The sequence below is a fragment of the Pristis pectinata genome, chromosome 1 (assembly GCF_009764475.1).
Source record: "Pristis pectinata isolate sPriPec2 chromosome 1, sPriPec2.1.pri, whole genome shotgun sequence".
In the NCBI taxonomy this organism is placed as follows: domain Eukaryota; kingdom Metazoa; phylum Chordata; class Chondrichthyes; order Rhinopristiformes; family Pristidae; genus Pristis; species Pristis pectinata.
The window spans coordinates 92592832-92618408 of NC_067405.1; the positions used below are offsets into that span (position 1 = coordinate 92592832).

The 25577-nt window shown below is 40.3% G+C and overlaps 1 protein-coding gene across 9 annotated transcripts in view; it reads right to left on the reverse strand.

Annotated features, from left to right (window-relative positions):
- The window catches only part of sipa1l1 (signal-induced proliferation-associated 1 like 1), a 275095-nt gene that overhangs the window by 214647 nt on the left and 34871 nt on the right, over window positions 1–25577 (reverse strand). For 8 of the 9 annotated variants that reach the window (XM_052040153.1, XM_052040071.1, XM_052039819.1 and 5 more), the window contains one exon: window positions 20231–20315. The exons of the other annotated variant lie outside the window; for it this stretch is intronic. The gene's annotated coding sequence lies outside the window, so the exon portion shown is untranslated. The remainder of the gene's footprint in view (window positions 1–20230; window positions 20316–25577) is intronic. 9 annotated transcript variants of the gene reach the window in all.

Here is a 25577-nt window from a genome sequence, read left to right on the forward strand (position 1 = left end):
GAAGTCCCATGTGAACCAGCTGGCGCCAAACTGCAGCTGCACTGTGCGGGTGCCGTAGGTCCGTATCGTGCTGCCATTTGCTGCCCTCAGGGTGGGTCCTGGCTCCCTGTTGCGGGTGTCATACCCCGTCGGGGGTAAGACGCTGATTTCCGCTCCGGTGTCGACCAAGAAGCGGCGTCCTGACTGTTTGTCCCAGACGTACAAGAGGCTGTCCTGGTGGCCAGCCGCCGTAGCCATTAGCGGCGACTGGTCTTGGCGTTTCCCGGGAACTCGCAGGGTGGACGACACCAGCGGGCTTCTGTGCCCCGCCACTGGTGATAGAAACACCACTGTGCATTGGCCTCCTCACTCCTGCCTCTGGGTTGTAAGCGCTTTGTTGCCGGGCCTGGTCTGGCCTGGTAATCTGCCCGACGGACGCCCCACTTTCCCCCTTGGCTTTCCACAGCACGTCTGCCCTAGCCGCCACCTTCCAGGGGTCACTGAAATCTGCGTCGGCCAGTAGCAGATTTATGTCCTCGGGCAGTTGCTCTAGGAACGCCTGCTCGAACATGAGGTAGGGCTTGTGTCCTTCAGCCAGGGCCAGCATCTCGTTCATTAATGCTGACGGCGGCCTGTCTCCCAAACCGTCCAGGTGCAGCAAGCGGGCACCTCGCTCCCACCGTGAGAGGCCGAAGGTCCTTATGAGTAGCACTTTGAATGATGCATATTTGCCTTCCTCCGGGGGCGACTGTATGAAATCCTCAACATGGGCGGCTGTCTCCTGGTCAAGGGAGCTCACCAGGTAATAGTAACGCGTGGAATCAGAAGATATCTGCCGAATCTGGAACTGGGCCTCTGCTTGGTCAAACCACACGCATGGTTGCAGCATCCAGAAGGTTGGCAGTTTTAGCGAAACTGCGTGAACAGATGAAGAGTCGATCATCTTCGGTCCAAATCCCGTTTGGACCGTCAGGATCACCAATGTAGCAATGGGCTATGCACTGAGCTAGAAATAATGACACGTAGTCGGTAGGTTGCACTCAAGACTGGTTTAAATCAGAACTTTGCCGCGCTGGCTTTAAGCAGTTAAGTTCCTGTCCTCTCCGGGCAGCAATGATGTCAGAGGTGCGTCACGAAAACCTCTTCTCGCGAGCGGGCTTTCTCCCCACGCTGGTGAAGAAGGCGGCCAAGCCCGTTCGCCTGCGTCGAAAGTGGGTCGCCACAGAGGCTCCAAGTCCCGGAGTGAAAGTCAATACTTGTCCCCCATTCATTTTTACTAGAACATGTTAATGTAATCCTTCGGTTCTAGTTTACAAAATACCATTAAAATTCTAATGTCTCAGTTTTGGAAAATTCTGCTCAGGTGAAAATAGCTAAGAGCTAAATAATTTGTTGGTGTTATCTGGACAAACATTTTCTTCAAACATTAGTGGAAATCTACTGCCTTACTTCCTCAAAGCTTTTAAAACAGAAGTTGATTTTGTAAGACAATGATTTTAAGGGCTATAAAAGCTACAATACAAAGTAACTGTGATCAACAAAATGGAAGAGGCTTAATAACCTTAATGGACTTCTATGTTTCTTAAAAATGCAAGTGCAAATCTTCCAACACTTGGCCCACTGGAAGTAATGAGAAGTGCTTCAGAGAGCAAGAGAAACCAGTTCCTCTGACTTGGAAGCAATTAATCTGTGTCCCATTGTTGGCAAAATGTTTCTTCTTTTTTGCAAGCCCTAGCTTTCAACTACTGGAGAGAGTCAGATCCAATAGCATAATCCTTTCTCAAAATCAGTCTCATAATTCACAGGTCAAGCTGACAATAAAGCACTGAACAGACTACAACTTCCTTAACTTAAAGAACCTTATCTACGTCAGCAACATAGCAGCTACAAACTGACGTTAGTCTGTGGTTCCCACATTGGCCTCATCAACCACCTCAGAACCCACAAAACCAGAGTGAAAGCAAGTAATCCTCGATCCCATGAGACTGCAGAAGAGAGAAGACAATAAACTTAGTTGAGTCTTTACCAGCTCCTGGAATTGCAGTTTAATTTGAAACTCATTTCATCTTACTGAACTCACTCTCTGTGGATGCAGAGGGAATTTGCCCAATCTTTTTTTTAATCCACAATGCTAGAACAACACGGCTGCTTAAAAACTGACTCAACCACAAAACTTGGTGGATTGGCCATGTAAGATGCACTCACATAAAAGACTTGTTTAATCCTTATTAAATATCTGACAATTTTACACAGGATGCTATGTGAGAAACTAATATCCATCAACCTGATGTGAAAGAATTGAATTTACCTCAAAAGAATTCACTCAACCTGCAGGCAGCCATGCTATCTCAAGTAACTTACATTCACCCTAATACCCAAAACCCCTCAGCAACTGACCCCCCCCCTGCCCCACACACACACACACACACACACACACACACACACACACACAATATACAGCATCCAACAGTACTGATAAATTGGAGCATAACAGAATTTTAGGGGCAATAATTCACTTCTTCAACTCTCTTAAGTTTAGAAAACAATTATTTTGCTGCTTTGAAAATGATAGGATGTCTGTTCCCAAGTTGCCTTTTGGAAACTCTGCAACTCTGCTAAAGGACTAAATTATGCTGGGGTACACTTGTCATCAATCTTTGTCAATTCTTCAATTGGATACCAAGCAATAACTGTAAATTTGACTATAATGACACATCACATGGAGCCCTAACTGGTTTTCCATTGAGATTCTCCACTGATATTCTGGCTATATGTCTATCCAGTCAGAATAGCTGGAGGGCATCAGCAATGGAGGCTTTAGCCAATTTTGCTAGCAATATCAATTAATGGACCCCTGACTGAAATCAGCTAATTGAGCACAGAACAGTGAATCAAATGAGAATAAAAACAAAAAGTTTTCAGCAGACCAGGTAACATCTGTTCATAGAGCCATCTTTTTAGGTCAATGGCCTTTCATTGGAAACACCAGAAGAAAAATGCAGGTGGATCTGAAATGTTAACTCTGTTTCTCTCTCCACAGAGGCTGGATTTTGCTGCATTTTCTGTTTTTACTGCAACTGTAGTATTTTGCTTTTGCATTAAATCTGGAACATCTTTTTAACATATATGACACAGCATTTATTTTGCCTCTTCTAATGTATAGTTGCGACCCACCAGTATCACAGCCTTATTAAATATCAAAGCTAAAAAATATATAGGACCAGCTGCATCAGGTCAGAGTAGACCATAAGCATAGGCTTGTTACAGAATTTATAAACACAAAAAAACAAAAAATACTGGAAATGCACTGAAGGTTACTTTAGCATCTTCAGAGAGAATGCACAGATTACATTTCAGCTGTAGATTCTTCCTATGCTCACAAAGCTTTCATGCCATGTACTCGACTGTTAACAAAAATCTTTTCAGTCTTGGGATCAAAGCTTTGGAACTTTTCTAAATTTTCTTTCTGAAATGATTGCCTTTAACAGTTTTTAGTCCACATAGAAATATTGGAAAAGAGACCATATGCAACAAGATGGAGTACTTTTGACGTTGATGACAAAACAAGTGCTAATCACTGTTATTTGCAATTAAAGATCTAATTCTCATCATAACTTGAAATAGAATTGGAGATCAAAGAAAAATATGTCACTATTACTTGAACTGATGTGCATTCAGCAATTTGCATGTCCAATTGTAGTGAAGCTTTTTATTAATTTACAGAATATGGGCATCACTAGCAAGACCACCATTCATCATCCATCCCTAATTGTTCTTGAGATGGTGGAAAGCACCCTCCTTATATGACTGCAGTCCATCTTGTGAAGGTTTTCAGTGTTGTCGATGGGAAATTCAGGACTTAGAACCAGTGATGATGAATGAATGGTGACACATTTTCAAATCAGGAAGGTGCGTAACATGAGAGGGGATCATGCAGATGAAGCTTCCATTTCCCCTGTCCTTCATGACAGAGGTTGGGGTTTTATAGGTACTGCCTTTGTAGCCTAAGCAAGTAATTGCAGTGGATTTTTATAGATGGTACACATAAAATGGTGGTGGAAGAGGTGAATGTTTACAGTGGTGGTTGAGCCATTGTTCAATAAGTGGAGTTATGCATTCACTATTAGTATGTTGTCCCATACATACGGAAGGAATTTACTCAACCTCTTGATTTGAGAAGAAATGATATCCCCGCTGCAGCAATCATGCTGCAAAGTATATTGCTGCAAAGTATATTGCTGCAAATAGATCGGCAGTTCAAAGGATACCTGATGTCTCAATGAATTCTAAGTTTGCAATTTGTGCCTTAAAAAGATAACAAATCTGTACCTAGTATATGAATGCACATTGTAATTGGTTTACTATTGTCACATGTACCGAGGTACAGTGAAAAACTTTGTTTAACAGGCCATCCATGCAGATCAGTTCATTACAACAGAGCATTGAGGTGGTACAAGGGAAAACAATAACAGAATGCAGAATAAAGTGCTACAGTTACAGAGAAAGTGCGGTGCGGGCAGACAATAAAGGTGCAAGGCCATGACAAGGTAGATTGTGAGGTCAAGAGTCCATCTTATTGTACTTGGCGACCTTTCAATAATCTTATAACAGCAGGATTGAAGCTGTCCTTGATCCTGGTGGTACGTGCTTTCAGACTTTTGTATCTTCTGCCCAATGGGAGGGGGGAGAAGAGAAAATGTCTGGGGTGGGTGGGGTCTTTGATTTGATTTGAGTTAGATATTGACGAAGCAGATAATGATGGTTGAGTCTGAAAGCTTCCCTGAGGTACTTCTACTGCGACAGAGGTAATATGCAGTTGGCATTGCTTTAAACCTTCAAAAGAGATCACCATTCCTTTTGTAGGTCTTCTACACTTATCACATCTCCACAAAAGTTTACTGCAATATTAAAGGATGTTATACAATGAATACAAATCCTTTTTTTTTGAAAAACGCAACTATGTGCGTCAATTGATGTTGAGAATTAAGCAATACTGTTGATTTCATCTGGTTGACTTCCTCAACCTCAATGGTCTGAACTCTGATCATTTTGAGCAGTCCTTCAGCCCACATTCATATTCCAATCAGGTTCATGCAATTTTCAAAACACAAGACAATACAGTACATCCCAAGGACTCAATCTTTCATTTTTTTTTTACACAATACATTGTTAGATTTCTCACCAGTTTGGTCATTTCCATCACCAAGTGCAGCTATAAAGGCAAAATCCTTTGAAAACTGGATTAAAAAAATTATGCAATAAGTGGAGTTATGCACTTCACTATTAGTATGTTGTCCCATACATACGGAAGGAATTTAATCAAGCTCTTTTGATTTGAGAAGAAATGATATCCCAGCTGCAGCGATCATGCTGCAATGTATATTGCTGCAAATAGATCGGCAGTTCAAAGGATATCTGATGTCTCATTGAATTCCAAGTTTGCAATTTGTGCCTTAAAAAGATAACAAATCTGTACCTAGCACATGAATTCATATTGTAATGCACAGTTCTCAATAAAAAGACATACTGTATCTAAATCATGGGGTAATTTAGCAGCAGCACCCTCAAATTCACTGCACAATTGTTGATTTCTTTCCATATTAATTTATGAAGCACTGACAAAATCTAGCAATATGTACAGACTATGCATTATTAGTTAGTGGATACTTTTGCTCCTTTTGAGGGACTGTGGAAGTTCATCAACGAAAGAGACAACTATCCGCATTTAGAACCAAATCACAGCAAGTCCATTGTTAGTTGAAATTCATGCCAAATATACTTCCAGCATAAAATGAAACATGAATCACAAAAAAAGTGACTGATTCCATCAGAGAAAGCATTTTCCATTTGTAGAACACCCACTGGTACAACAAATGTGTGCTGATCAATGCCAGTATGTAATATATTGGAACACTTACCTCTACTGCTTAGATTTTCCTTATGTTACAATAATGCTATTAAATTAGAAATTCAGTTTACAAAAAGTTAATTCTCGACTTTAAAAGGTACTTGGAATGCAATTTGGGATTAATAGAAAATTGTTGAATTCATCCTTAACTGTTTGCACCTTGCTGCTAGAATCGTCATCATTCAAGTGCAGCCAGCAGGAACTTTAGCTGAACATACAAATGCTGAGAGCTTCCACACAAAAAGGGAGCGTTCATTCAAGGTGGTAACTTTGATTGGAAGAAGCTGGGAAGAGGTATAGAAAACCACAGGTGCCTGCTCTTCAGAGGTCGCGTTTGCATTCAAGCTCTGTGGCAGAGAACTCAGATGCTGACTTCAAAGCCTCTGTAAAGTGAAAGAGCCTCATTAAGCATTTGCTGGGAAATCCCTATCCGTGACTTGCACACTAAACACAATGAAGCCAAGCTCCAACTTATCTCACACTACATGCATACCACAGTGTCTCAAGCAACAGGTTTCATTGACACCAGAGTGATACACGCTGTAATCATTCAAGTACCTTTGCCACCTCTCTAAAATACTCCAATGAAAATCAGATGACTCTAATCTTAAATTAGGGGGGCCATAGCTTCTGAGGGTTTTCCCAAGTATCACCTCACTCTTGTACTCTGTGCTGGATCATAAATATAGCAGTGCTGTTTTGTAGTTTGTAGCTTTTCAGGACAAACATGTGCCTGTTATGTTATGCTGAACCTGTTAAACTAGTAATTTAAACGCCAAACTAAACTAATCCCAGATGGTGATCAGAAAGCAATCTTACAAGAGAGGGCGATTGCTGGTTTTGTTTGTTTTTTGCAATTTGTATTCTGGTCTGGCTTTTTGTGTTAACTTTTGTAATTCTCTGTGTTGTAATTTCCACAATTCTCAGGAGTTTCACTGCCAGATATTCTTACTTTGTTACCACACTGTATTTTCACGGTTGGGTGGAACAGATGTGAAAAGAGTGGATTGGAGTCATGATAATTACTAATGAATCCAGTAGGCAAATAAGGAAAAATGTCTTCACCCAAAGAATGGTTAATGAGAAACTCTGCCACTGTGGGAAGAAGATGAGGCAAATAGCTTGGATGCTTTCAGGAGTGGATGTGAACGTGAAAGGGGAATAGAAAGATATGATGGAAGGCCACGGTAGACTGAATGAAATGAAGGGACTTTTGTTAAATATAAACACAATACATACTAGTGGAACTAAATGTTTCAATCTGTACTGTTTGTTTTATGCAGTGCTATGAAAACTTATTCTATTCATTCATGTACTGGCGCAAAAGATGCATTTCACTGTGTTTCGATGTACGGGACTAATAAAGGTACCTTAACCATCTTAAAAATTGAATCAATATGATGACATTTTTCCTGTCAAGTATACTCTGCAGTCTGTCTGACACATATATCAGAGAATGAATGAGATGGCCCAGAGAAAAGAGTTTATTAGCGATTCCCAATTCATTGCATCACTAAATTAGAAACTGGGCAGCAATAGGTTGCAGAAACACAATTCCCTTACCAGATTACAAGGTAACACTGAGTACATGAGAATTCTTACTGTAGGCCACTAACTTGGCACCAGTGAATAAACAAAGTGCATCCATGAACTTTTCCTTCCTTAAATGCTTCATCCATTCTCAGCCGATATCTAGTTTCTCTCTGGCAAAATTAGCATAAATTGACAATGATAGGGAAAATACATCTGGAAGAATTGCTGGTAATGGATTGTTTGAATGATAACTACTCTTGCCTGAAGTACTCCAATGAGCACTTTGGGCATTTTCTTCCAACCAGGAAGTTAGCACGACAAACCAGGAAACACCACAAAGTCAACACATTACTTGTATTAACATTTGAACTTCAAAATTATGCAGTTTATGCATCCTCCTACCAAGTCTAGAGTACTCCAATTATCCATATGACTATTCTTTAATTAGCCAAAACATAAATGAGGACCATAAAGAAGAAAAAATGCATTCCTGAGTTTACTTTGCAATATGGGGTGTTTTTTCAATAAAGTTAAGACAGAGAACTCTCTATATGGCAGTATTTAAACAAAGCATTGTACACTTAGTTCTTTTTCCCTCCACTCCTACCATTGCAGCTCCCATCCAAAAGCAGCTCCTCATGCTTTTGTCTTTAGAAAATAAACTCAGTTGCATGCATCACATTCTCCTTCAGTCAGTGTGATACAAACAAAGATTTCTAAAGGTGCTCCACATGCACAGCAAGACATCTTAGTACACTTTGAATTCAGGGGAAATGAAGGTAGGGGAGACAAAAACATAACAAATGAAAAGGATTTTGAAAGCAAGCAAAGCCTGATGAAACAGAATTCCGTAAGGTCAGAGAGCAGGAGCTGATCGATTACAGGATCCCAGCAGAAAGCTGTTCCTGTCAGGTGAGTCTGATCAGATATACAGCTGGAGACAATACTGAGAATTGGAAAGCAAGGCAAAACATCAGAACAATTCAGAGACAAAGATGAGAACAGATTGTTTGTTTGTGATTGTAAAGTTGCAAGCATGTTAAACACTCAACTGTGTGGTATAACTTGCATAGTAAAAGAAGCACAATAACATCAAATATTGTAGAAATACAATTATAACCCAGGTATATATTATCACAACACACACAAAAAGTGCTGGAGGAACTGGTAATATCACAACCCCAGTCACAGAACTTAAGATTTAAAAAGAAATCTGACTGCTGTGAATACATGCCACATTAATTTATTGAGAAAGGATATTTGACTGGGATATAGATTTCATTTTTACCTACGTTCTGTCTAATTTTGTGGTATCATTGCAGGATTTACAAATGTTCTACTTACCTGAAAATTAAATGCAAAGAAAATCACTTAGAATTAGACCCTATGGAACGATCTGCATCTCTTCTGAAATTCTTACCTTTGTCTTTTACCACTTTATTCCAACAGGTTGGCAAGAAAATCCTTTGATAAAATGTTAAGAGTGAAAGCCTTGCTCCAAACTTTTACTGTTAAAAATTTAGAGGCAGATAAATGACAAGGCAAGATGCTGAAAGGCAAATGGTGTGTGTAGAAGCAGATATCACCAACAGTCAATGCCTTCAGGTAAGGTGGAGAGGACATTATATTACACTGACATTAAATTTCATAACATTCACACAAAGCAATCATCCAGGCATTTGAAGTAACAATTACGGAACTGAACATGCAATTCTGATATCCATAAGGAATTGTGCTAACACAGTTAAGCAATGGTGCAATATTCAATATATTATACGTCATTCGAGAGAAATGAAACCTCAATTGAAATTATATTTAATGTTCCCATTTAGTTATTTTAAACCTTACTGGTTTCAATAATATGTAATTTGGTGTCACATGGCACAGATCATGTCATTACCTTGTGAGTCACTTAAAAGGATCCAGAGAAGCACTCAAGTGATGGTTCAGGAAATTTTACTAAAAAGGAACCTGAACAGAAATAACTAAAACAGTCCAACTTGCCTCAACATTCTAGGGTAGTAGTGATAGGTGGTGGTGAAATCCAGTGGCCCATCACAGCATAATGAGCAGCATAGTGTTGCAGCTAGTAGAATGCTGCCTCACAGTGCCAGTGACTGGGTTCAATCCTGACCTTTGGTGCTGCCTGTGTGGCATTTGCACATTATTCTTGGGTTTCTTGCCACATCCCTAAGTCATGCAGGTTGGTAGGTTAATTGGTTACTGGAAATTGTTCCCAGTACATAGACGAATGGTAGATGGAAATCTGGGGAGAATAGGTTACAGAGGCGTGGGGAATAACATTCATCAGAGAGCAGACATGGACTCATGGTCCAAATGGCTTCCTTCCCTGTTATAAGTCCTGGTGACCAACTTATTTCTGTAGTTTGCCAAACTGGGTGGTGTACAAAAGGATAATCAAAGCCCATGAAAGCAGAGCAAGGCAGCAATAACTTCAGTGAAGGTGTTGAGTAAATGGGGGCAAGAAAGAAAAAATAAAAACTGATAAATTGCACTAATAACACACAGAAGTTCTTGTGTGGCACAGGATAACATGCACAAATTTCAGGCTGTAATTTTGTAGCTATGCGCATTCAGGCAGCAATGGTTCACCACAGTGGATCAAAGAATAGATATTTTATGAAGTTTTATTTACTTTTCCAGATTAGAGTCAACAAGTGCACTTAAGTCACATTTCAATTTTGCTTAGGTTAAATAGGAGACATCATAAAAAATAAATAACCATGGAATGCTACACAAGTACTTACAACAAACATTACCTCAGTGGTACAGGCAGTGGACAGTGGACTCTTTCTCTGCTGTGACTTCTATAATTCTAGAATCTTCACAAGTATCTTTCTGTTTTTAAAACTTCACCATCCAAGGCAAGCTCTCAGAACCTCTTCCAGCGTTATAGAAAATACACAGTAGAGATGAAACATTTAGTTCCACTAGTATGTACTGGTGTTTATATTTAACAAAGGTCTCTTTTAATTTCATTCTGTTTACTTCAGCTTTCTATCATATCTTTCTATTCCCCTTCCATGTTCACATCCACTCCTGAAAGCGTCCAAGTGTTTTGCCTCACCTTCTTCCCACAGAGGCAGAGTTTCTCATCAACCATTCTTTGGGTAAAGTCATTTTTCCCTATTTGCCAATTGGATTTATTAATAATTATCATTACTCCAATCCACCCTCTTCACATCTGTCCCATCCAACCCATTTATTAAAGACCTCCACAAGGTCACTGCTTAAGTCTTTGAGAAAATACAGTGTGATAACAAAGTAAGAATGTCTAGTACTGAAACTACTACAAATTGTGGACATTATACCACAAAAGAATTACAAAAATTACCCCTACTCTCCTGAAAGCACTTACACCTTATGCTGCCACTAGGATTTTAAATAAAGCATCAAATTGGGCCAGGAAATTTACATTGCGTCCACTTAACTCCTAAACAACACAAATACATACAGCTCCTATCTTGGATTGGATCTGAAGTGATCACACGAATTCTAGACCACCTGAATGAGCTGTGACTCATCACAGATTTGTCAGCAGTGGTGGAAGTAATTTAAAATCATTAGTTAGCCACACCATGCAAGAAGCATTATATTATAGCCACCTATTTTCAAAACATTAAATATACTTACTGACAATCAGGAGTCCTCTCAAGCAGAAACGTACAAGGCCTTGCCCCTTCCTCTCTTTAATGCCCTCTAACCACCATCACTCAACAACTCCCATCATGACTCCTACTCTTTCTTGGTCTTATTTGCATTTGAGAATCCATTCCATTAACACAGCTGGCCAGGTCTTCAGCCCTCAGGATCTCATGCTCTGCTTTTCCTTCCTTAAATCCCTGCTGCTTCTGTACTTCCCACTCTTCCTTTTAATGACCTCTTCAAAACACAGCTCTTCCACCAGACTTTCATTTGCTCCTCCCAATAAATATTCCTTTGCAATTGTTTAATTACACCATTGTTTGGTGGCCTGTGATATTTTGCAGAGTTAAAGATGCAATAGGAAGCCAAGTTATTCCTGAAGTGAAACAGGTTGCGTTGGCAGCAAGGAACAGGGAGATGAAACCTAACATTCCAGTTGAAAATTCATATCAGCAGTCAGCAAAGTTGCAAATCAGCAACTGGAAACAGAAGATTTGTCAATTTATCTCCCCCTTAACTAAACACTACCTACCAATGCCAATTTCAAATTTTGTTGCTGCTCTTGTGACTAAGATCAGCTATCTCTGTTTCGTGAATGAAAGACGAAAGTTCCTTTGATCATCTGTTATAAGGGACGCCTGTAACACATTTAAAGGAAAAGTTACAAGCTACCTGCATGGGTAGCAAGGGGATCATCTATTTCCCATGAGGCCCAGTGGTTTGACTCACAGGCAATGGAAAAAGAAAAACTGCAAGTAACTCCTTGAAGGACAGTTAATATGGTATAAAAATGGCCTATGAATATCCCAGTCAAAACAGCCCCCACTGAACTTCAGTGCATTTAAGACCATTGATCACAGTCTCCAAATGTCCCGTTTGTTCAAGTATTTCAGTACTTTTTCTTTTAAACAATATGAACTTTGGAACAGTTCCATCATACTGAAGTAGCACATCCAAGAAAAACAACAAAACTGAATTGAATTCAAAAAAACAGACCACACAGCAAAAAATAATTCGCTTCTAATTCTTCAGTTCTTTCTCTTATGAGGATATTGGCTTGTAAAAATAAAATTCCGAAACACTTCCCAAAAGCATGGACCCAAGTGATCTTTCTGTCTCCACGTCGTGTCAGTACAAACATGATCTTCCACATTTTACCCAGAATTATAAATTATGCTGCAGTAGTACTATACAGTGAACACTGTACAGATAACTTACTCAGTCATAGAATTCAAGGCCTATCAGTTTCCTCCCACCCCCATCACTATCACCATTTGCAAAAGTCTAAAACTTAACATCATTACCTCATGTCTAAGGTACCAACAGCTTTGGCAATGGCAGCAGGCTCTGCTATCTCCCTTTCAATGGAACTTTGCTATAAAGAAAACCCAGATGCTTTACATCTTATGCAAATTCTTAATTCTAAAGGAGAGATAACCTATGTTTTTAAATAGCAAGACTCACAGCAATGTTTGGAACAAGAATGTTGAATAGCAGGGAGTGGGGATTCCAGTATGTAGGCCTTCATGAATACTGGCTTGAAATATTGTTGTTGCCTGCATTCTTTTATGTCTCCTATACTATGCTTTGTACCAGTTAACAGTTTCATTCCCAAGCAGCAAGAAAATGAACAAAAACACGTATCCACTTCTCAACACATAAAGAACTTCTCTGGTAATATGGCTCAATATAACCATCAGCACCTGTATTCTACCTATACTAAGCCAAGTGTAGGTTTCAGAGTAAAGAAGTCTCCACAAAATGGTTAAACTGGGAAAAGAGAGAGTTACGTGGGGGGGGGGGGGGGGGGGGGGGGGGGGGGGGGGGGCGGGGGTGGGGACATGTATTTAGTTTGAGATTGCTTCAAGATGACACCCTGGCAACAGAACATGAGAAAAGTTCCTGCTTTCATACCACAGACTGCGCATTGAGAAAGCAAATCTCCAGATCAGCAAACTTCCTACACATGACTGTTCCACAGAATTCCTGTGGCACAGATGAAGCCCATTTGGTCCAACACATCCATGCAGGCGTTTAAAAAAGCAACTCCATCAATCCCATTCCCCAGCTCTCTCCTCTGAACCCTGCAAATTATTTTTCCTCAAGTGCCTATCCATTTCCCTTTTGAAAGCCTTGAATGACAGTTTACATTAACCTTTCAGAAGGCAAGCTTCAGATCATAACTGTTGTTTTTCCTCATGTTCTCCCTCCATTTCTTTCATCTTTGACTTTGATCAGAGTTCCCTGTCCTTGAAGCATCCGGTAACACAAACAGCTAAGCTCACCTTGATCTTTATGACATCTCCTGTCCAATTCCTCTGCTCCCTGACAGCAACCCCAACTTCACCAGTCCAACCTTACAGCAAGATCCATTCTGGTTAACGTACACAAAGGCTGATTCTGATCTTCTGGCAGTCATAGAATAGAGACTTCATGTCTTGATATCACTATGCATTTCCTTATGCAGTTATTGCCATCCCCATCAAAATGCACTACTATTGGGAGCAGCACATGTACTGGTTCGAGGAATTTCTGAGGCAGTTGGAAGACACCCAAGTAGTCTTAAAAAATCCAGCAAGTTCCCATTAATGATGCTACTGTACATAAAACCTGCAACACAGGAACCAACAACTGAAAGTCAGCATATACTCAAACAGAATGAACCCAATGTGGCAGAATTAGTAATCTAATGCAGGTTCTGTGATTTCCAGGGAGTTTCAAGCAGCCAGCCTGATCAACTAAATGGGATCTGGACCAGTAAACCCTACAACTGATCTTGGTACTCTGTGCTTCCATACTGGACTGCAGGCTAGTGTCCAAATGAGCAGAATGCTTGGTGGAAAGCCAGTGGGAAATTCACAGCAGTAAATTCCAACAATACCTTTATATGTTCTTGACAACTGGTAAAATCCCCTTCCGTCTGCATTTCAGATTAAGCAAAAGTAACTGAAGGAGTCAAAGTTTCTCAGTAATTCAGTTTGACAACTATAGGCATGAAAGTTATTTTCTGCATAGCTGACAGCTAGCTTACCAAAGCTAACAATAGATGGTTGCGGAAAGATGGATTTCAAATTATAGCAGCTAAAATTATGCATCCTGTACTAGAAAATTTATGCAGAAGGCAGAATGCTCAAAATAGTGATGTTAAATGGTGGTCAAGATCAATTGTATATTTCATAAAAGGTGTTGAAATATCTACTGAACAGGCAGAAGACAATCTAGAAGTCTTTGTATACTGCATGCTAAAATTATCCAACCGAATCCATGGAATGCACAGCACAGAACTGGGCTTTTCAGCTGAACCAGTCAATGCTGGTGTTTACAAGCCCCCTCAACTTTTTAAACTAACATCATCAGTTTAAGATACCCTACTTAGGTGCTAATCCAGCTTTCCCTTTAATGCACGTTTGCCATTTGCCTCAACTGCCTCTATCAGGTCATCTCTCAACCTTCTCTTTTCCAGACAAAGAGAAGTTCAGTTAAACTTTCATAGAATCTTGATTGGACCAAGTCTGGGTTGTACACTTCATTCTGCCCTCTGTATTGCTGAAAGAATTTTAAGGCACTGGAGAAGGTGCAAGGTATTGCTATTGGTTTATTATTGTCACTTGTACCCAGGCACAGTGAAAAACTTGTCTTACAACCATAGAACCATAGAACACTACAGCATAGAAAACAGGCCATTCGGCCCTTCTAGTCTGTGCCAAAACTTTACTCCACTAGTCCCATTTACCTGCACCCAGTCCATAACCCTCCAGATATCTCCCATCTATGTATCTATCCAATTTATTCTTAAAACTTAAGAGTGAGCCCACATTTACCACATCAGATGGCAGCCCATTCCACACTCCCACCACTCTTTGAGTGAAGAAGTTCCCCCTAATGTTCCCCCTAAACCTTTCCCCTTTCACCCTAAAGCCATGTCCTCTCGTACTTATCTCTCCTAATCTAGGTGGAAAGAGCCTACTCGCATTAACTCTGTCTATATTCCTCATAATTTTGTAAACCTCTATCAAATCTCCCCTCATTCTTCTACGCTTCAAGGAATAAAGTCCTAACCTGTTCAATCTTTCCCTGTAACTCAACTCCTGAAGACCCGGCAACATTCTAGTAAATCTTCTTTGCACTCTTTCAATCTTACTGATATCCTTCCTGTAGTTAGGTGACCAGAACTGCACACAATACTCCAAATCTGGCCTCAACAATGTTTTATACAACCTCACCATAACAACCCAACTCCTATACTCAGTACTTTGATTTATGAATGCCAGGATGCCAAAAGCCTTCTTTGCAACCCTGTCTACCCCTGACGCCACTTTCAAGGAATTATGTATCTGAACTCCCAGATCCCTTTGCACTCCTCAGAGCCCTACCATTTACTGTGTATGTCCTACCTTGATTTGTCCTTCCAAAATGCAACACCTCACACTTGTCTGCATTAAGTTCCATCCGCCATTTTCTGGCCCATTTTTCCAATTGGTCCAGATCCCTCTGCAAGCTTTGAAAGCATTCCTTGCTTCCAATCTTAGTGTCATCAGCAAACTTGCTGATCCAATTTACCACATTATCATCTAGATCATTGATATAGACAACAAACAACAATGGTCCCAGCACAGATCCCTGAGGCACACCACTAGTCACAGGCCTCCAGTCTGAGAAACGATCATCCACTACCACTCTCTGCCTTCTCCCACACAGCCAATTTCGAAGCCAATCTTGCATACCGTTCGAACAGATCAATTCATTGCACAGTGTATTGAGGTAGTACAGGGTAAAAACAATAACAGAATACAGAGTAAAGTGTCACAGCTACAGGGAAGTGCATTGGAGGTAGACAATAAGGTGCAAGGTCATAACAAGGTAGATTGTGAGGTCAAGAGTCCATCTCATCATATAAGGGAACCGTTCAATAGTCTTATCACAGTGGGATAGAAGCTGTCCTTGAGCTTGGTGGTATGTGCCCTCAGGCTCCTGTATCTTCTGCCTAATGGGAGAGGGGAGAAAAGAAGATGACCCAGATTGATGGAGTCTTTGATCATGCTGGCTGCTCCACCAAGGCAGTGAGAGGTATAGACAGTATCCACGGAGGGGAGGCTGGTTTCCATGATGTGCTGGGCTGTGTCCACAACTCTCTGCAGTTTCTTGTGGTCCCAGGGAGAACAGTTGCCATACCAAACCGTGATGAATCCAGATAGGATGCTTTCTATGGTGCATCTGTAAAAGTTGGTGAGAGCCAAAGGAGACGTGCCAAATTTTTTTAGCCTCCTGAGGAAGTAGAGGTGCTGGTGAGCTTTCTTGACTGTGGCATCTATGTGGTTGGACCAGGACAGGCTATTGGTGATGTTCACTCCTGGGAACTTGAAGCTCTCAACCCTCTCAACCTCAGCACCATTGATGTAGGTAGGTGCACGTACACTGCCCCCTTTCCTGAAGTTAATGACCAGTTCTTTTGTTTTGCTAACACTGAGGGAAAGGTTGTTGTCATGACAATATGTCACTAAGCTATCTCCTTCCTGTACTCTGACTCATCATTATTTGAGATACTGCCTACTATGGTGGTATCATCTGCAAACTTGTAGATGGAGTTAGAGCAGAATCTGGCCACACAGTCATGAGTATCTAGGGAGTAGAGGGCTGAGGACGCAGCCTTGTGGGGCACCAGTGTTGAGAATAGCAATAAATAAAAGTAAGACAATAGCAGAAATGCAAGTTAAAACTAATAGCAATGACTGAAAAGGTTGAGGCTGAAAAGATTGCCACAAAATAGCAACTATTATTTTCCAATCACTCTCTGGCTAAAGAAATATCTCTTGCATTCTCTTGCGACTATACAGTAGAGTCATAGACTTGTAAAGCATGGAAACAAGCAGTTCAGCCTACTGAGTCCATGCTGACTATCTAGAACTATCTTCCAGTTACAGAATCTAGCTTTGAACTCTATCACAAATGAAAACATCCACCTTACCGGAAAAAAACACGCACAAACTGAATCCTCCATCAAAACACTACTTAGACTTCTCTGGAGAAACAGCCTCAACCTTTTCAGTCATTGCCATTAGTTTTAACTTGCACTTCTGTTATTGTCTTACTTTGCACCTTCTCTAGTGCATCAAAATTCTTTGTGCAATACGGTCAGAATGAAGTGTACAACCCAAACATAGTCCAATCAAGATTCTACGAAAGTTTAACTGAACTTCTCTTTTGCCAAGAAAAGATTGAAAGGTGACCTGATAGAGGCATTTAAGATTATAAAGTGGTTTAAAAGAGTAAATGAAGAGTGGACATTTTCAATATTGGTGGATTACCAAAATTAGAGTTCTTTAATACAAGATATGGCGAGTAAAAAATTCATAAATGTCTGGGCTGACACTTCAATGGAGTACTGAGGGATTCCTGCAACTGTCAGTGATGCCATGTTTTGGATGTGAGGTAACATCAGATCCTTGAAGTAGGTGCAATGGACGTTAAGGTGCTACTCAGGTACCCAGGCTTATATTTTTCCTCCTCAAAATATCACTAAAATCTCCCAACCTAGAAATTCATCACTGACTAGCAATGTGAAACACAGCATATTCTACCAGCTGTGCATTATATGTCATTTATGAAATTCAGTTTCTTTGATGCCAATAAAATCAAAACCTGGAGGTAGAATAGGTAGTCACTACCAGACACTATGGAGACACAAGAGACTGCAGATGCTGGAATCTGGAGCAATAAACAATCTGCTGGAGGAACTCAGCAGGTTGAGCAGCATCTGTGGGGGGGAAAGGAATTGTTGATGATTCAGATCATCAACAGTTCCTTTCCTCCTACATATGCTGCTCGGCCCACTGAGTTCCTCCAGCAGATTGTTTGTTGCTTCACTATCAGCAGTATGTTTGCTGCTACCAACAGGAGAGGAACTTACAGACAATTATCTCCTCAGTTTAACAGTGTTGTTTGTGGGGAGGGGCTGTCCACAGATTGGCCACTGTATTTCCTTCAGCTCAAAAGTAACTTCATTTTCAAAATACTTCACAGTCCACAAAACCCTTGAAGATGGCTTGTGGTTATGAAAGAATCTACAGAAATCGTAGGTTCTCTTCTACTTTTCCTTCTCTGCTTTCAATACTTCCAGAATCAACCTGTGCTTTGTTTGGCTTTCTTATTCCTTCATTCACTCAACAGAGCCAACAGAATAACTTAACCAAAGTTGTACCTGAGTCATGAGGAAGATATGCCTTTTATTAGGCCACATCCAGATACAGCTTCCTGTTATGGTTATTGCAGCACAAGAAGGTTATTCAAGTGCTGGTGGTAGTGCAGAAAAGAACCGAGAGGCTAAACCTCCAATCTGAAATAAAAGATCCGAGATAGACTTTTCAGTCTCCAATACTGCTAAGAGTCATGCAGCACGGAAGCAGGCCCTTTGGCCCACCATCCATGCTGACCATCCAGCATCCCAGTTACCTTAAACCCATTTTCATTCTCCCTACATTCCCACCAACCAGATAATACCACTTACCAGCACACTAAGAGCAATTTACCATGGCTAATTAATCATCCAACCCACACATCTTTGGGATGTAGGAGAAAACCAGAACACACAGAGGAAACCCATGTGTTTATTGGCCAGCTCCATATAGATAGCACCAGAATTAAGGATGGAACATGGGTTGCTGGAGCTGTGAGGCTGCTGCACACTGTGTTGCCCATGCTCTTATGGAAACATTTATTCCTCAGAAATCAAAACTATGGGACTAAGTCTAAAAACACTAACTGCCGAGTCCTGTGACTTCCACAAAGTCAGTCAATTCATTTTGAATCCACTATTCAAAACATCTGTGTACTGAAGGCTGACTAAGCTAATAATCTCTTGAAATTCTTTCCAGCAAATTCCACGCTGACAAGCAACATTCTACAATGCTCTCATCAATAAAATGATTTTCCTCCAAAAGCAGGAATGGGAGAAAGAGAACAAAAAAAGTGCTGCCTTTTAAACATTCATGTTGACTTTTACTTCAAGAACTGACACCAAGCACAATGTTAATTTTCATTCTGTTGCAAATTTCCAAACAAGACAGCATTATCTTCATTTTCGTAAAGACTGGAAAGATTCAGGAGCTGTTAATGAATCGCTGGACTGCAAGATTTAAATTAAGCCCTGGTCAAAACTTCATCATCTTCCTTCAGAAAATGAGTGTGTGCCTGCGTCAAGTTTGCAACTAAACATTTCAATCATGCTGACCAAAGGTTGCCTGTTTCCCCATGGTTATAGTTCAAACAAACTCAGCCTGGTCATTTTTGATCAATAATAGGATTTTCTTCAACTGATATGCTCGGATGTTCCCATCAGCAGGTTATTCAGAAGTTAGTATTTTCAAATTATTTCCATGTGCCTCTCTCTGCCCTAAAACAATTAGTTATCATTACAAAGAGCTGAAGAAGTAATGCAAATCATCAAACTTCCTTTTTAGAGTTGCATTGAACTAATATCACCACCACCAAAAACCTGAACTTTAGAAAGATGAGGTTGTTCATTTGTTCCTCATTCATTTACTTTGAAAAGTTGCCAGCAAAGGAGGGCAGCACTGCTCTACACTTAAGCCAGATAATGCTGATCTAAAAGGCAAGACCCCAAGGGCCTTCTTTGCGAGTGTTTCTGCAGCAAGATTGCAAACCTACACTGCAAGCTTACAGTGGACAGGGGCAGGGTTGCCACCACTCCAAATGGAGATATTCTTGAAAATTTGCTTATTACATCCTGACTACATGATATCTGATCATGTTAATGGTATGCCTGATCACATTATAAAGTAAATGTAATAACCTCTGTAGATGTAAAGTCTAGGTCTGCAGGAAATTAGGCCAAGCCTCAACTCCCAACCACCACCTCAATCACAACCAACCAAAACTAACAACCAGGATTCCTGATCTCCAACCTTTCACCACTATGATGATGCAAAATATCCAATTTCAAAACCCCATTCATCATTTGCACCCTTCAGATGTCAGACTGATTGGAACTGCAAAACAATATAATCCCCACCACAAAGGATATTTCAGAACACTTGATTCCAGTAAATTTCCATTTGTTCCCTCATTGAGCTTTCAGCTATTGAACTGCCAATCATTCACCAAAATACAGAAACAAGGTGGCCTTACGTGTTACTGGGAAACGCCAGAGGTCTTTGTTTATTGACTGTTTCACCACCAGGACTTAAGCCTTCATCTACCAGGACAAATGGAGCTGGGGAAAGAAAATATACTTTTAACACAAATTCACAGGTTTAATTCTCGTTGAGCAGTCAGTGATGTATTAAGTTGTCAAAGGCTCTGCAACCATAACTTCATAGTATGAACAAATTCAACATTTAAGAAAATTAGGTTAGTAGAAAATTAGGCAACAGGTTTATTGTCATTGTAAGTCAAACTAAACACAAATGGCTTTTGCAGCAATAGCAGATTTGTCTGAGAATTGCTAATGAATAGGCTGGAGGGAAAAAAGTGGGATGTCTGTGGACTACCTAAGCAATGACCAAATGAAATGAAACAGTCAGAACTACCTGGTCTATCCCATTAGATGGTATGCAGCAAATGACAGTCAGCTCATATCATACATTTGGGCCAAAATAAGGACAGTAAAGTGAGTAGTGAACAATAATCATGTATTCTCTAGAACCATTGCAGATGAACTCTTGGTGAATAACTGGAATGGCCAAGAAGTATTAATACTAACTAATCAGAGAGCAAGAATGGATGTTCACTAGCTTTCAGGTGAATAATCAAAATAAAGTATTAACTTTATTAATCAAAATAAAGTATTAATCAAAGTAAAGTATTAATCTTCCTTCCAAGTTAGGTTCACCTCTTTCCGCAACTTCTTATTTATTTACAGAATATAAATAAAACTGTTGCCAACCACCTGAGTGTTGTTGGTGACCTGGCTGCTGCAAGGTGGCCAACACTGGGATTAACTGACTCAGACTCCAAGATTTCTGTTCTTCCTAAGATTTTTATATATTCACAATAAGTTCCCTTTCGCTAACTAAAGCATTAAAAAATTCTCATGATGGTGGTGTAGTTAAGCAGAAGCCAACATGTTATTCACTTATCATCTTTGGTGGCCAGTGTTCTATACTTAATATTAATTATTTGTATCACTTTTGACAGAACGCACGAAACATTCACAAAGCAAAATGATGCAAAGCAACACACAGCACGTTTAAATTATCACTCAACAAGAATGAATAATATATTAACATTCATAGCACAAAACCATTGCATATGATATTTCTGGAAACCAGCCACAGCAAATCAGGCAGAAGCACTTGCTTCTGTTGACTGAATAAATGCAAGTCTTGATTGAAGAGCAGCTTCAGGTCCAAACAAGGAAGCTGGATGTTTATATTCAATTTCAATTTCCTTTGACAAAATGAATTTAAACAGCTTCGATGCAGCTCCTACAAAACCACCCATAATTCAGCAATAAATGTGATTTGTTAAATCTGTTGGCTGACTGAAATTATGAAGGGTCAGAGCAGTGCTCTCCACTGATAATGCCAAAGTGCATTTTTTGATTGTGTGTGTGTGGGGGGGGGGGGGGGGGGGGGGGCGGGGGTGTGGGGGGGAGGACTGTTTTTAACTTGAGTCCAAGTTGGTGAGTCCCCTTTATTAACAGAGGAAGAATTCCAAGGCTGAGCACCAACATCCCTCACTTCAAGTACACAAGCACCAATGAGCACTAATTTGTTATGTCGCTCTTTATTCTGTTCAGACTGCATGCTGCATTCTCACATACGATTCCCTGCCCTCCACTGGTCCTCTCAGAGCAATGAATTGCCCACAGTTTGGAGTGACAAAGCTGCACGTGAAGGTTGGTGTTGAATGGGCTGGCTTCAGCAGTGTACCCACTCACCACTCAGATGGGGGGCTCAGGGCTGCATCTGGGTCAGCACTCACGAGGGACTGAGGTTAGCATCAGGTTCCAGACACAACAGTAGTGTCTGTAATTTCTTCACAAATAATACAAAGCTGACTCCTTTTAGCACTGATTTCATGAGCGATTTCATTCCGGGAATGCATCTGAAGCACTATACTTACATTGAAAACAAAATGTTTTAAATCTCCAAAAAATGGTGTGCGAAGTTATTTGTACCTCAAGCACCTATCAACAATGTGCATTAAAATACTATTTATAAATGTGAATTAGAACCAAGGATTTGTTCAGAAGTCCCACTAGCATTGTGAAAATCAGTCATAGAATCTCTGTGGCCTAAAACTGCAGCTCACAGCGATACCTTTTCCACATTTACTGGACCAAAAGCTCACAACAATAGTCCCAGAAGGAAGGATTCGTACAACCAAAATGCAGCCACAAACAATTACATTCACTGTAATAAAGTGCTTCGAGAGGGTGGTTATGGAGTGAATCAACTCCAGCCTCAGAAATGACCTGGACCCCCTTCAATTTGCCTACTGCCACAACAGGTCAAGAGCAGATGCTATTTCACTGGCTCTCCATTCTGTTCTGATCCATTTGGACAACAGTGATGCATACATCAGGCTGCTGTTCATTGACTACAGCTCGGCATTCAACACTATCATCCCCTCCAAACTTATCACCAACCCTTTTAGCAAATTACACCAGTTTTAAAACTGAGATATGATGGGAAGATTACTTAGTCCTGCAAATGAAGATTAATTAAAAAAACTTCAGCTAAGAAGCATTCTGAAAGCTATGAGGAACCTTTCCATGCATACACGTTTTCTTCAAAATCCAAGCAGCTATTTCCCTCATGACAAACAAATTGTTTTCTGTTCACAGTAGTGTTCCTTTGCATTGAAAATTAGTTTGTAATTCAGCTTTCATTAAGGTTTAAGCAAAATTTAGTTAACTGTATTTTTTACTACACAGAAGGAGGCCATTTTAGCCCATCCAGTATCTGCCAGCTCACAGAATAATCCCATTTCCCAACTAACTTCCTCTGCAAACTTTATGCCCATTAACTTCCCCAGATTTATCTGTACACCAGGGGCAACTTACAATGGCCAAATATTCTTCCATCCTGTACATCTTAGGGATGTCGGCGGAATCCAGAGTACCCAGAAGAAACAGGGTGGTCACGAGCAGAATGTGCAAACTCTAGACAACACCAGTGTTTAGGATTTAATCTGGATCTCTGGAGCAGTGAGACAGCAGCTCCACTGGCTGTGCCACTGTTTCAAGCTTGTTTAATTGAACAGTGTGATTTTAAAGACTGCATTCAAATTTAAACTTGGAAAGATGTGGACTCTCCCAGAAGAGTGGTCCTTGATTTCATATCCCCTCCCCACCCCCACCCAAGTTTCAGACAGAAGCCAAAAGATAGAGAAGAAAAGAAAAGCAGAACACCTTCACACAAAAGCTTACTCTTAAAAATTTTGAATCAGGAAAACTTTCCTTAACACTTGTATTGTTGTAAATACAGGTAGGTTTTTTTTATAGGAATTCCTTTATCAAGTCATGTGAGTCTGAAACATGTGATTCCCCTGATCCTATCCCCATGTTAAACCACCATGACTAATCAGACCCATGACCGAACTCCCTTCCCTTGACATAAGTGTGCCGATCCTAACATGCTTCTGGCTCTACCAACTTCCATGTTTTCACTTTACAGTGGTGCCTGAAACAAAAGGAGCATCTCCTGCCATACTCCAGCATCCCCATCACATTACAGCCATACTCCAGACCACCTCAAAGCCATTAACTTCAATGCCTGCAAAGCCCAGAATCAAAGCAGATACTACTAATTCCCAGGATTAAGCCCCTCTACTTGCAAAGCACAGAATCAATCCTTATGTGCAGCTAATGCCCCAATTCTTCTTTGTCAATAGGGACACCTGGAGCATCCTGTACAACAATTTACCATATATTCTTAAGATTAGAAAGGATAATTAATAGTAAATACATAGATGTAAAATTGATGTTGACTCAGTTACATAAATTAAGCAGCTCACAATGCAATAGAATCCTGCATTTTTATAGGAAAAACAAAAGTTTTCTGGCTCAATGTCAACAGTGGCAGATGAGATCCTCTGGTAACTTCTAGGGTAGGGACATGTTTGGCACAGCTTTGTGGGCCGAAGGGCCTGAATTGTGCTGTAATTGTTCTATGTTCTATGTTGCGAGTCATGCAGCTTTGACTCTGAAAGGTTAATATTTATCCAGTCTTACTCCAAACTGGTGGCTTCCAATCACACATATCCTCTGGCTTGCATTAAACTTGCTTTTGCGCAAGTCATACCAGCAAATCTTCTGCTAAATTATAGGCTCTAATCAAACAAAGTACATATCCCACCAAGTTTAACACACAATATGGAATTCTTCAACTGCATACAATTTATTGAAGTCAATGGCAAAACATAGCAGTAAAAAGATCCTTTGCAATTACCACCAGCACAATATCCAATTTTCAGTTTCTGCTTGTAAATCGCTGCATAGTGAAGGGAAAAACTGAGTTTGGTGATGAACAAAGCTATGAGGCAATGTGGGCTGTGAGGATGTTGTGGAGAGGCTTCAGAAGAATACAAATTGATTAAGTCAATGGGCAAGGGACGGCAGATAGAATACAATGTGGAAAAATTTTAAATCATTCACTAAGGTTGAAAAAAAAGAAACACAATATTTGTTTTTACATCCATGAGAGATTGAAAGGCAAAAAAGGTAAAGAAACCACAATATCCTAAGTATAGAAGTCATAAGGTTAACATGCAGGTACAGCAAGCAATTTAAAAAGCAAAAAGGATATTGGTCGAGGAGAGGAGTACAAGAGCAGAACGCCTTGCTCCAATTACATAAAGTGCCTGTTGAGACTGCATCTGAAATATTATCTATAGCTCTGGTGTCTCTCCCAAGGAAGGACCTATTGGCTATAGATGGAGTGCAGCAAATGATCACCAAATTAATTGCTGGAATAGCAGGATTATTGTATGAGGATATTAAGCAGGCTAGGTGTATACTATCAAGTTTAGAAAAATGGAAGATTACCTCACTGCCACAAAGTTCCTTAAGAGACTCGACAGGGTAAATGCAGTCATTTTCTTTGACCGTAGTATATAAAACTAGGGGATCACAGTCTCATAATAAGGGTCATTCAGGAATGGGATAAGAAAGAATTTCTTCACCCAGAGACTAGTGGATCTTTGGAATTCTCTACCCAACAGGATTGTGGGGCTCAATCGCCAAGTAAATTAAAGAAAGTAAGTTAGGTATTAAGGAAATTAAGGGATATGGGGTTGATGCTGGAAAGTGGTGCTAAAACAAGAGGATCATTTCACATTTTTCCACATCACCTTTAATCTGCCACATCCTCACCCAGAAACTTAACCTGTTTATATCCCCTTGAATACTCTCTGTATCTTCTTCACAAGCATTATTTTACTGAGCAGTGGAAAAGGCACAAGAAGCTTCACATGACTATTTCTGTGTTCTTATGTTCAATATTAACTAAGGTAAAGATGATCATCAACT